This window comes from Topomyia yanbarensis, chromosome 3 (assembly GCF_030247195.1).
Source record: "Topomyia yanbarensis strain Yona2022 chromosome 3, ASM3024719v1, whole genome shotgun sequence".
In the NCBI taxonomy this organism is placed as follows: domain Eukaryota; kingdom Metazoa; phylum Arthropoda; class Insecta; order Diptera; family Culicidae; genus Topomyia; species Topomyia yanbarensis.
Window position 1 is genome coordinate 26,893,140 of NC_080672.1, and position 13,178 is coordinate 26,906,317.

The 13,178-nt window shown below is 34.9% G+C and overlaps 2 protein-coding genes across 13 annotated transcripts in view; one reads left to right on the forward strand and one right to left on the reverse strand.

Annotated features, from left to right (window-relative positions):
* Positions 1-13,178, forward strand: part of LOC131693600 (D-beta-hydroxybutyrate dehydrogenase, mitochondrial) — a 268,652-nt gene that overhangs the window by 64,893 nt on the left and 190,581 nt on the right. The gene's annotated exons all lie outside the window — the stretch shown is intronic.
* The window catches only part of LOC131693603 (elongation of very long chain fatty acids protein 7), a 134,126-nt gene that overhangs the window by 32,541 nt on the left and 88,407 nt on the right, over positions 1-13,178 (reverse strand). Inside the window, exon 1 of one of the 3 annotated variants that reach the window (XM_058981537.1) lies at positions 5,480-5,712. The exons of the other annotated variants lie outside the window; for them this stretch is intronic. The gene's annotated coding sequence lies outside the window, so the exon portion shown is untranslated. Of the gene's footprint in view, positions 1-5,479; positions 5,713-13,178 lie in introns of those variants that run through there. 3 annotated transcript variants of the gene reach the window in all.

The window sequence follows — 13,178 nt, forward strand, 5'->3', positions numbered from 1 at the left end:
ACACCACCAGCACGCGGAGGCGCGTTTGATTTATCGCTATACTCGACATCGCTACAGTTAGATTGCATGTGGAAGATGATCCCTGATCTGCACGAAAGCGACCATTTGCCTATCGTGATGTCAATTGTTAGCGGTTCAAAACCATTAGAAACAATCAGTGTCTCGTATGACCTCAGACGGAACACAGATTGGAAGAATTACGCAACCGCGATATCTGCCAACATTGAATCCTGTCAAGAACTTCCTTCGGAGGAAGAGTACAGCGCAGGTTGACTTGATTCTCGACACACGATTCAAGTTCACACTAAACCTTTACCCGGTGCGAACATCCACGAATGATCGTTCACCCCGTGGCGGGACGCAGTGTGCTCAGAACTATTAGTGGAGAAGTCCACTTCGTATTATGACTTCCGGGACGACGGGTTACCCGCTCGCTATCGACAGTACGCGTCGTTAGAAACGCCAATGAAGAGTCTAATGAAAGCCAAAAAAACGCAGTTATTGGCGCCGGTTCGTCTACGGATTAACGACAGTAACAGCGATGAGCACTCTTTGGAGTATGCGTAACTGTACCAACTAGAACGCGGAATATTCAAAACGCTGGATATTCGCTTTCACCGAAAAAAAAACTGTCCGAACTCTGTCCCGGTACAGAAAACGTACCGCGCCACATCTCCATACGATATCGCGAACGAATCACCGTTTTCGATGGTTGAGTTCTCATTTGATCTCTTATCATACAATAATAACGCTCCAGGGTTGGACAGAATCAAATTCAACTTGCTGGAGAATCTGCCAGACACTGCAAAAAGGCGCTATTCGCAAGTTGCTCAACGTCATTTTAAAACCAAGAAAACAAACCTCCAGCCACAACTCGCAACGGCCAATTGCAATACTGTCCTGTATCCGGACTTTGTTCGAGAAATTATCTTGGTTCGTTTCTTGGCTTACTGTCAGATACACAATTTGGCTTTCGCAAAAGCAAAGAGACGAACGATTGCCTTGCGTTGCTCTCTACAGAAATTCAAATAGCCTAAGCTAGCAAAGAGTAGACGACAGCAGTTTTATTGGATTTTAGGAGGGCTTTTGATTCAGTTTCTATCAACGTTCTGTCTGAGAAACTGACCCAACAAGGTTTTTCACCGATTTCGAATAACTTTTTGCTAAACCTGTTGTCTGAAAAGCACATGCACTTTTAACATGGCGACTTAACAACATCGCGCTCTAGCTTCGTGTGTCTATGGCTCATGTCTAAGTCCTCTACTCTACGACTTTTACGTGCATGTCATTGAAACTGTTTTGCCAATTCATGCACGCTAAGGAAACTTGCAGATGACTTGCCGATTTGCAAGGACCAATCGATCGAAAACTACTACATTTGAGAAACAATTTGTTATGATCATTTTGATTTAAAATGGCGTTTAGAATCATATTCATAAAGAAAATTATATTTTTGACTGCCAATAGTATGAATTATAAAAATATGTCAAAAGTTGTTGTTAGGAAAACTTTTTTGTTGAAAGCTACTTCATGATCCAAATACACTGAAAAAGTTTTTGATTTTTTGATGGGGTAACGCGAATAACTTTTAAAAAGGGCATTTTCACACGAATTAACTATTTTTGTTGAAACAACATTCCAAATATCTCGAATACTTTTTCACAAAATCTGTACCGATAAAATTCCAAAAACTTTATTTTGTTGATAAATCTGTACTTGTGGAAGCACTACTCGCAATGTTTTGTGGTTTTCGGGAATGAGAAATCTCCTATTATTCACTAGATCAAAAGGATAACCCAATAAGTTTAGTCGGAAAATGAGCCGGAATTCTGACTGGTTCTAGTTTGTGTTGCGATTCCAGTGACATAACCAATTCTAATTCGAATTGGCTGTGTCACTGGAGCCGGAATACTAACTGGAACCAACCAGCATTCCGGCTGCACTTGCTGGGAACTTTTTCCACAAAAGGAAAACGCTCGAGGGGATCAAACGCTGGGCGGAGCACATAGGAGTAACTAGAACAAATTCCTGGCCAATAACCAAAATATTTTGTTTTAGATTTTTTATTCAGTTATTTTTTTTTTACATACCTAAAAGCATACTGCATAATGTAGCAAAATAAAATGTATGTCAAAAATTCCTAAAGAACTTTTGCATGGATGCAAAATGTAGATATTTTAAGGGGTCATTAATAATTTTTTGTTATATGTCCAGCCAGTTTCAAAATAACCTTTTTTAAACATTTTATTCCAAATTTGAATGATGAAAATGTTACATTATACGGCAAAGTTGCTGAAACAACATTATAAAACAAGATTCCGACTTTCTAAAAAACATTAAATCTCTTCCGATCTTGTCCGATCCACAAATTCCAAGCAATTTGAAAATATTGATATTTTTACTTATTTGAGCTACGCCGAAATGCTGTAGGGCCAAATACTATGTTTGGCAAATAGTATCTCTATGAATATGTGCACAAGCGTCCCTTTTCTTGGCTCTTTTTCATTGACCAACTCTTCATGCAACTGGAAAAACACATGTTTTCTCAAACAATACTTCGAAAATACTAGTATTCGAAAGGATATAGAAAATTGACCTCTGCACTGGTAGGTGGATAGTTGCCAAATTGTTCCAAAAACTAATTATTGTCTATTTTTAGTTCATATTAAGGCATAATAACAGCAATAGCCGCAATAAAAAAATTTTGGCCAGGATTCGACCCCAATTACTCCTCTGTGCGGAGGTGGATTAACTCCTGGTCGCTGTGAAATTAACAGCGAGGAACTGTGTGCACATGTAAATGTTGAGCCAATGTTGCGGCATGGATCCAGATCTTCTCTAGGGGAAAAGATGGTTTTTGCCTTGAAGTTGGCACATTGTGAACACTTTAAAAAAATATGGCGGTGTTGATTTTCGTGCGAAGCAAAGACCGTATTCAACCGCTGTTCATGAATTTATCTATGACGGATTAAATTTAAAAGTTAAGTTCAAAAATTTAAAGATTAAACAGATAAAAATATTTTAAAATCAAGGTATTTAAGGTAATTTAAGAATTTAATTATTTTTAAATGAAGAAGATAATAATTTGAATAATAAATATTTTCTTATTCGAGAATTTAAATTATATTAGATTTAAAACTTACAACAATTCAAAATAATATCAGTTATAAACCTAAAACTTTCAAGATTGGAATTTTTTAAATCTTTAGTTATTTTTTTTTGTTTCACAAATTTAAAAATACAAGAATCAAAAAACCTTATGTTAAAATTTTTTAACAAAATATAATTTAAAAATTTAAAAACATGAAAATTTATTAATTTAAAAATTCACGAATTCAAAAATTTGAGAACCCAGAAAAATTAAAAAATAACTTTCTTAAAAATATTAAATTAAGATGCGACAAAAATAAAAATTGAAAGGGTAACGAATTAAAATAACATAAAATAAAGGAATTCTAAGAATAAAAAATAAAACTAAAGAAATTTAAAAAAGTAAAAATAAAAAATGCAAAATTTGAAAATTAAAGAATAAAAAATTAAAAATTAGACAAAATTATCGGAAAATTAAAAAAAAATCGAAAAATTAAAATTTTGCAATTAATAATCAAAAGCTATAAAAATAAAAAATTAAAAAGCAAAAAAATAAGAAAAATAAAAAAATAGAAAATAAAAAAGTAAAAAAAAATAAATTAAAAAATTACAACATTTCAATAATTAAAAGGTCAAACAGAAAATTCAAAGATCAAACAAGTAAAAAACTAAAACATCCAAAATTAAAAAAATAAGAGATAAAAAATTAAAACATTGAAAAATTAAGAAATAAAAATCGAGAAAATAAAAAACGAAAAAAATGAGAACAATAATGACAAAGAATTAAAAAATTAAAAATTTCAAAGAATTAAAAAATTAAATGATTTGAAAATTAAAAAAAAAAATAATTTGAAAATATAAAGTTAAACAATTAAAAAATTAATAAACTCAGGATTAAAAATTTAGAAAATTTAAAAATGTAAGAATCCTAAAAAAATAATGATTTATAAATTAAAAGATAAAAATAATTAATAAAAATCACAGAGCCAAAAATTAGAATTTCAAGAATAAAAATCATTAAAATTAAAAAAATGATATGAGATTTTCGCATATTTTTGTTTAAATCACAATTCGTAATAGAGTTTACTAATTTGGATACCATATACGTCAAAAGAATAAGATATTCTTCTAGTTCATACTAATGGAGACTGGACCACCAGTTTGTTAATATTAACATGAAAATTTTCTATAGGACTAACCTTAAACTTTTTTAAAAGGTGTAGAATTTTCTAAAGCACTTCATACTCAAGTAGTTTGATGGGCTCTCGATTTCTTAAAAATAAAGAAAACTATATTTCCCGATTTTGTCAATGTCTCCATTTTATCTGCTTAAAATTCTCCAAGGGACTGATAAAACGGGTCTTCAATTGCATTTTGAATTTTATTTTTGGAAGTCGATAGTACGTACGGTAAACGAAGCGAAGGTGTGCATACTATCGAGGTATACCTGTATCTCGAAATGTCGTTTTTCCGTGATCACGATAGCCGAAAAATTACTTAAGGAAAGCTAAAGCATAGACTTTTTGGGAAAAATGTTCCAGTATGTAGGAAAAAAAATATTATTTATTCAACTAATCGGTACGACGAAAACTCCTATACTAATGGATTTTTTTGAGCTTAAAGATTTTAGTTGATCTATTGCTCTCCAATCGTGATCACAGCAAATCTCTCAAATAACAAAAGTTTCAAGGAAAAAGCAATAACTCCGCCAATTCTCAATATATTTTTGTAAACTAATGCTTGTTTTTTTTCACTGAATAAAGAATACTATACTAAATACTATATAATACCAAATACTATAATTTTGATGTAATAAAATCATTTCTGTATGCTTTTACATAAATTCAAACTTTCTTCAAATTTTTCTCGCGAAAAGATATGTAACCCCTTAAGCAGTCTAGCGCCAGTTTAAGTCATCTATCCAAACTACTTCCCAATGCCACACATCTGGATCGTTCACAACTAACCAATATTTCTTCAGAAATTCAATAGCAGCTACTTAAATAGCAGGCGATAAGTCTCCTGATCAAATTTTTAGTTAAACCGAAGGTTTTCGAGTTTCTTTCTCATTCATAGTAGCACCAATCATTGCCAACGTTTCGGTCATGTAACTTCGTAACTTGTTACAAATGGCATGCCATTAATGTCAGAGCATCCCACCACCGAACAAAATATCCGTTACGGTGACTTCCATCAAGTTCGTTCTGATATTCGCACACTAACTACCCAGCGACACACAAAAACGTATATATCCAAAATAGTGTCAAAATGATTCACTCTTAACATAACAATAGGTCATTCTTCCAAGATTCACTGCCGATTCTAGTTATGCGACTTAAGTCAAACTAAATATACTAGAGAAAAAAAGATTCAGCAATCTGCTACTCACTACTGGCTCCAATGGGTTTAGAACTTAATATTCACTGTCGATCACAGTTCTTATCAATATTCTTCGCCGCTACCTGGCCACTAGCACCACGGAAGAACCGTCACGTGTAACCACACAACCATACACCGATCGCGCCGCGCATTTACTTCGACGAGAACTTTGACAGAAATTTAAAACGGATAGTTAGGCTGTGCGTTCCGAACCGATACCAATCGTCGTGTGACTCGCGCCGTCCAAATTCAAACTCGAACTGATTCGAAAAAAGTCCAGCAAAACTCAGACTCCAGCCCGTCGCGTACTGCGTTTTCCGCCGTTTTGCTTTTGCTGTCTCTTTCTTCGAGGTGATATGCGCGCCGTTCCAGCCGAAAGAAACCTATGGTAACCGCGAGTCACCGCCTGCTTGCTACCTACCTACCTACCACCAAACTGTCAAGAGTCAAGCCAATCCAAAATTTTGTTATTTTGACAAAAAGCGCGAGGCACGCATGTTATCTCACCCGGCCGTGCACGCTGATCGGATCAAGATCGAAAAACTTGTCCCCTCGCAAGGCACCATTTCTGATCGGCACTGTTGTGGATTGGATCGTGTCATCGTCATCGTTGCTATCAGCTGAATTTGGCAACATGCATCCAACCAGCAGAAAGGTACGCACTCGAGCGAGGACGCACGCACCCTTCGCTGATCTTATCCACCGAGGAGGTCATCCGGAACCTGTTGGATGACAACGATGACCTACTGCAGGATGATCCCACATACATATGTAATGGAATGACTGGCTAGTTAACTGGTAAATGGGTGGGGATTGAATTTTTCTCGGAAAAGTGATAAATCGTAGCCTACTTAGCGTGCATACGCTAACCACAGGAATGAATGCGGAAAGGTCGAACCTGCTCTGGCTTGGAGGAGAACAGGGACGTGGAAAATGATTAGCGATTAGCGAATTCTGCGCATCGCGTTCAAGGTTCGGTGTTTCAGCGTTCATTAGAAGGCGATTGTTAGAATGGTGATGGAAACTTTGAAAAATGTGATGTCGGATGTTGGTCGTTGGTGCAGGTCAAGTGTTTATTCTTGACTTCTGGTAGCAGGTTTTTTTTTTGCTTTCGATACTCGTGTCAAATATGATTTATCGTTAGTGTAGATAGCCATGACATAACAGGGGGAATAGCTTAACACGATTTCAGCGATAGGACAATTCGGTCGAGGTGGCGAAACGGAATGTAGTTTGGGAAGCCTGCAGGTAAGAGAAGGTGCGACACAGTTGAAAAGAGAGCCACTTTGTCTACTTCACCACAAAAAATGTATACTACGTCCGTGAAGCATGTTCGGTTATAAAGTAATCATTTGACTCCAACCAAACAATGCGTATTTCCCCCGCAAATTCAAATAATACTCGGGTCCGGATTTTTAAAATTTTTACTATTTAATTTTCGTGTTTGGTTTTCCCACTTCAAACTTTTCACAATAATAAATTTTCGGGTAAGATTCAATTCGTAATTACCCAGTTGAAATTTATCGGGCTTGGGGAAAGGGTTAAGTAATTTTATTAACTTTGTGGGTTGATTCGAGTTATCCAGTTTTAAAGTTCTCGGATAGAGACTTGAAGAAAATAACACAAAATACAAAGCAAACTTAGTTTTTCCTGACGGGGACAGGTATAGCGAATTTGGGACTTCGAAACACTCATGTGAAATTTGTAGATTTCGGATTTCAAATATTGGGTTTTCGATTTCGGCTGTCTGGATTCAAATTTTAGATTTTTAAATTTGGGGCTTCGGGTTTTTGATTTCGTATTCTTAATTTTGAACTTCTAACATCGGATTTCGACTTTCGCATGTGGTATGTGCAATTTGGAATTCAGAATTTCGAATTCAATATTTGGAATTTAGAATTTCGACCTTTGAACTTCGAATTTTGTATTTTGAATTTCGAATTTTGAATTTCGAATTTCCAATTTCAATTTCGAAATTCAAACTTCGAATTTCGAATTTGAGATATCAAATTTAGGAAGTGGAATTTCGGATTTGGAATTTCTAAATTCGGAGTTTGAATTGTGGGTTTACGTTTTTAGATCTCAAAGTTCGAATTTGAATTTCTGTTCAACGCTTTCTGCCGTTTGACTTTAGGTTTTATATCGGATCGGATCGGATTCTAGATTTCAAAACACGAATGATAAGTTTACGGATTCCGTATTTCAAATTTCGGCTTTTGAATAACGGATATCAGATTTTAGATTTCCAACTACGAATTCGGAAATTTCAACTTTCGTACTTTGATTGCTAAAAGGCACATATTTCGGAATACGAATTTTGAATCAACAATTTTAAACTGTGAAATTTCAGACTGCAATTTCTTATTTTGGCTTTGGAATTTCGAAATTTGAAAATCTGATTCCAGTTTAAAATTTTATTATATTAGATTAAAAATTCAAGAATTTTAAAATTTATGATTTCAAATTTCAAAAGAAAAAATTGAAATTAGAGATCCTGAAATCTGAAACTCAACAATCGAAACTTGAAAATCTAAACCGATATTTGAATTTCGAAATCTAAAGGTCGAAATACAAAATCAGAAATTCAAAAACCGACACCCAACAACCTAATTCCGAAATTCAGAGTTCGGAATCCAAAATTTGAAAATCGCAATTGGAACCAAAATTCAGCATTCAGAATTAGAAAATCGAAACTTGAATTTCAAAATTCGCAATTCGAAATTCAAAAATTTGAAATTCAAAATTCAAAACTCGAAATCTAAAAATTGTAGTCCAAAATTCGGAACACGATATACGAAATACGAAATACGAAGTACGAAGTACGAAATCCGAAATAAAGAGTTTTAAATTCCAAATTTCCAATCTCTACTTTCCAATTTCCACTTTCCAATTTTCAATTTCCAATTCCCAATTCCCAATTTCCAATTTCCAATTTCTTATTTCCGACTTCAGATTTCTAATATCTGATTTCTGATTTCTGATTTCTGATTTCCGATTTCCGATTTCCGATTTCCGATTTTCGATTTCCGATTTCCGATTTCCGATTTCCGATTTCCGATTTCCGATTTCCGATTTCCGATTTCCAATTTCCAATTTCCAGTTTCCAATTTGCATTTTTCAGTTCCCAATTTCAAAATTCCAATGATTTCTGATTTCTGATTTCTGATTTCTGATTTCTGATTTCCGATTTCCGATTTCCGATTTCCGATTTCCGATTTCCGATTTCCGATTTCCGATTTCCGATTTCCGATTTCCGATTTCCGATTTCCGATTTCCGATTTCCGATTTCCGATTTCCGATTTCCGATTTCCGATTTCCGATTTCCGATTTCCGATTTCCGATTTCCGATTTCCAATTTCCAATTTCCAGTTTCCAATTTGCATTTTTCAGTTCCCAATTTCAAAATTCCAATGATTTCTGATTTCTGATTTCTGATTTCTGATTTCCGATTTCCGATTTCCGATTTCCGATTTCCGATTTCCGATTTCCGATTTCCGATTTCCGATTTCCGATTTCCGATTTCCGATTTCCGATTTCCGATTTCCGATTTCCGATTTCCGATTTCCGATTTCCGATTTCCGATTTCCGATTTCCAATTTCCAGTTTCCAATTTTCATTTTTCAGTTCACAATTTCAAAATTCCAATGATTTCTGATTTCTGATTGCTGATTGCTGATTGCTGATTTCTGATTTCTGATTCCTGATTTCTGATTTCTTTAGATTTTAGACTTTAGACTTTAGACTTTAGACTTTAGACTTTAGACTTTCGACTTTAGACTTTGAACTTTTGATTTTAGACTTTAGACTTTAGACTTTAGACTTTCTACTTTAGACCTTAGACTTTAGACTTTAGACTTTAGACTTTAGACTTTAAGCTTTAGACTTTAGACTTTAGACTTTAGACTTTAGACTTTAGACTTTAGACTTTAGACTTTAGACTTTAGACTTTAGACTTTAGACTTTAGACTTTAGACTTTAGACTTTAGACTTTAGACTTTAGACTTTAGACTTTAGACTTTAGACTTTAGACTTTAGACTTTAGACTTTAGACTTTAGACTTTAGACTTTAGACTTTAGACTTTAGACTTTAGACTTTAGACTTTAGACTTTAGACTTTAGACTTTAGACTTTAGACTTTAGACTTTAGACTTTAGACTTTAGACTTTAGACTTTAGACTTTAGACTTTAGACTTTAGACTTTAGACTTTAGACTTTAGACTTTAGACTTTAGACTTTAGACTTTAGACTTTAGACTTTAGACTTTAGACTTTAGACTTTAGACTTTAGACTTTAGACTTTAGACTTTAGACTTTAGACTTTAGACTTTAGACTTTAGACTTTAGACTTTAGACTTTAGACTTTAGACTTTAGACTTTAGACTTTAGACTTTAGACTTTAGACTTTAGACTTTAGACTTTAGACTTTAGACTTTAGACTTTAGACTTTAGACTTTAGACTTTAGACTTTAGACTTTAGACTTTAGACTTTAGACTTTAGACTTTAGACTTTAGACTTTAGACTTTAGACTTTAGACTTTAGACTTTAGACTTTAGACTTTAGACTTTAGACTTTAGACTTTAGACTTTAGACTTTAGACTTTAGACTTTAGACTTTAGACTTTAGACTTTAGACTTTAGACTTTAGACTTTAGACTTTAGACTTTAGACTTTAGACTTTAGACTTTAGACTTTAGACTTTAGACTTTAGACTTTAGACTTTAGACTTTAGACTTTAGACTTTAGACTTTAGACTTTAGACTTTAGACTTTAGACTATAGATATTGACGTATTTCGTATTTCTTATTTCGTATTTCGAATTTCGTATTTCGTATTTCGGTTTTCGTTGTTTATATTTCGAATGACGTATTTCGATTTCCTAATATTGAATGCTAAATTCATATTTTCGAATTTTGGATCCAGGATTTCGGTTCTAATTGCGTCTTTTGAATTTAAGATTTCGAATTCTGAATTTCGGATTTTGGGTGTTGGATGTCGGATTTCGAATTTCTGTTTCAGAATTTCGAATTTCAAAATTCGAATATCGGTTGTAATTTCAAGTTTCTATTTTTGAATTTCAGGTTTCGGATCGTCAATTTCCAATTTCGAGTCTGAATTTAGTATACCGAATTTTGAATTTCGAAATTTGAAATGTGGATTCGGAATTGCGAATTTTGATTTTAGAATTTTGAGTTTCTGATTTCAGTTGTTGGATGGCGAATTTCGAATTTAAGCTTTTGAATCTCGAAATTCGAACATCGACATTCGAATATAGAATTTCACATTTAGAATTTCGGATTTCGAATTTTGAGTACTGAATCCAGCATTTCGAAATTTTAATTTCGGATTTAGAATTTAGAACCCCAAATAACGAATTTTTAATTTATGATTCGGCTATTGGATCTGAATTCACAATTTAGAAAATCGACTTTCGAATTTGGATATTGGATTTGGGTTTGGTCTGATAAACTGTGGTAAACGTTTGTGAATAACGAGTTTATTGAAATGTGTGTACATTTAACTGTTAATTTCGTAGACTTTCTTTTTGACAATATGATGTAACGTATACAGTAACAATAGGACAATATTGTCCTCGTTTGGCTACGTCAGTTTGGGGACTATTATTATGTGTAATTTTTGCTACCATTTTATCTCTTAGACTGTTTTATGACGAACTTGAAGTTGCAACCAGTAGCAACATTTTAGTCGCTCTGCATCTCGATCTGAATATCATCATAACATTATAACTAGAATCAACGAGATTCAAACACGTCAGAAAGGTTTCACTATTTTTCCATACGCGACAAACGCCATCGTAGTCCGTGGAAATATAGGGTTTAAAAGCTAATTTTGGAGAAAATTTAGAAGGTAGATTGAGTACGAAATGGTGAAACGACCGAGTAATGAACAGAAGAGAAAGACCCCAAAGAGAATCTCTCATTGTTACTTACGTTCTATTCTAAATTTTCTCTAGAATTTTCTAACTAAAATTGTGACAAACTTTGGATTCCAATTTTTTTGACCTTAGAATTTTCTTCTGACTTGGTTATTTCAAGTGCTATATTGTATTTCGCTTCAAAAATGCCAAGAATCCATAAAGACATTGTAGGTGCGAAATAAAAACTTTTCCACTAAAACGCTTTCTGGTTAAATAGAAGGAAAGGGGATAAGTGAACCTGGAGCCGACAGTAAAGGTACACCGACCTCTTAATTTGCAGGTTCTAATGGTAGTCATAACATGCCCACAAGCTCTAATAATATAGTTAACCAGAATACTGGGGAGAGCCGTCCACTTCAGTGAAACTAAAAGCGGCTGCTCGGCAAAAACATTTTTTTGACAAATTTGCCAAATTCAAGCAACTGGCACAAAACATGAAACATTCATGACCCCATCACCACTCAAATGCGATGCTTCTTCTAATGAAGGCCTTGTTATTATTTCCACCATGTCTTCCAGTCTTTATCTAAAAATGACAAGTCAGCGCACGCAACCGCCCATTCGTCCATCCGTCCGGAGGTCACGTAACTCCGCCGAAACAATACCTCCCCAACAGTGCAGCAGCCTCTTACCGACCATCATCACTTCACTCTGGGGGTCCAGCGACAACCGAAAGTCCATTTGTCATCCGACAAAACAAAAACCAAACAAAGAAGACAATAGATCTTGTCACTTGATCAGAAAGGGGTATAATACCGACATTTGGAAACCCAAACTTGCTGAAAACTAACTGACAGACGGACGGACGGACGAACGGACAGACAGAACAGCCTGCATCGCAGTAGGCTAAGTGGAAGAAAGCAAAAGTCACACGACAAGCCGGTCCCACCAGTGCAGTAGTAGTAATCTCAGACTGACCGATCGAGTCGTAAAATTTAGAAACCGAAAGCCGGCCAAGGTTAGATACGGTTTTAGGTTTGCAATCCGTGCACAACACAAAACAACTGCTACCCCGGAGACCCACACAGTTCGCCACCGGAGATTGGTTGTTATGTGACCAATGAAAATTTCCAAAATTTAGTTTGGTTTTTTTTTGGATCAGCGCTTTTTTTGGCTGCAGTTTTACGGCCGATGGTAAAAGCCACCGCAACGATCAGCTTGGGAGATTGAATTTCTCTCCGATTGCCAAGTGTGACTGTACAAGTGGACTAATGTTGGTCGTGGTCAGCAGATTAGTCAACAGAATGCACAACATAAGAAATAGTACGGCTTGAGCAAATAAACTGACGTTCGCCAGTTGATTGAACAATCAAACCTGCTCCGGGGGTGCTGCATGCCTAGAAGGTTATCATGTTGAGCGGAAAGTTAGCCATTGAGGTGTCGGTTGTGATAGACCCCAATCGGTTGGGTTGATTTTAGGATAGCTTTCGAGGTCAGCAAGCGCTGGAGACAGTGAAAAAAGCAGTAGGCTTTAAACGCGACACTTGACAGTTGATCCAAATTGGCATTCGGGGGTCGATAAACAGCTGTTGTATTCCTTGGAACAGCCTACTTACAGTTTGGTAATATTTCGACTAAAAACATGTTTTTTCTGTTCTCTTTTCAGGTAAGCATTGCTAATGTGACTAAACAAATCAGGTAAGTTTTCTGAATGGCAATAAAACTTCCAAAATGACTAAGCAAAAACTAAACACGACACCGCTGTTGTGACTTTCATGTTTGAGCAGTTGCAACGGATAATTTGTTGATCTAACGAGAAACCTTTTTTCGTGCCA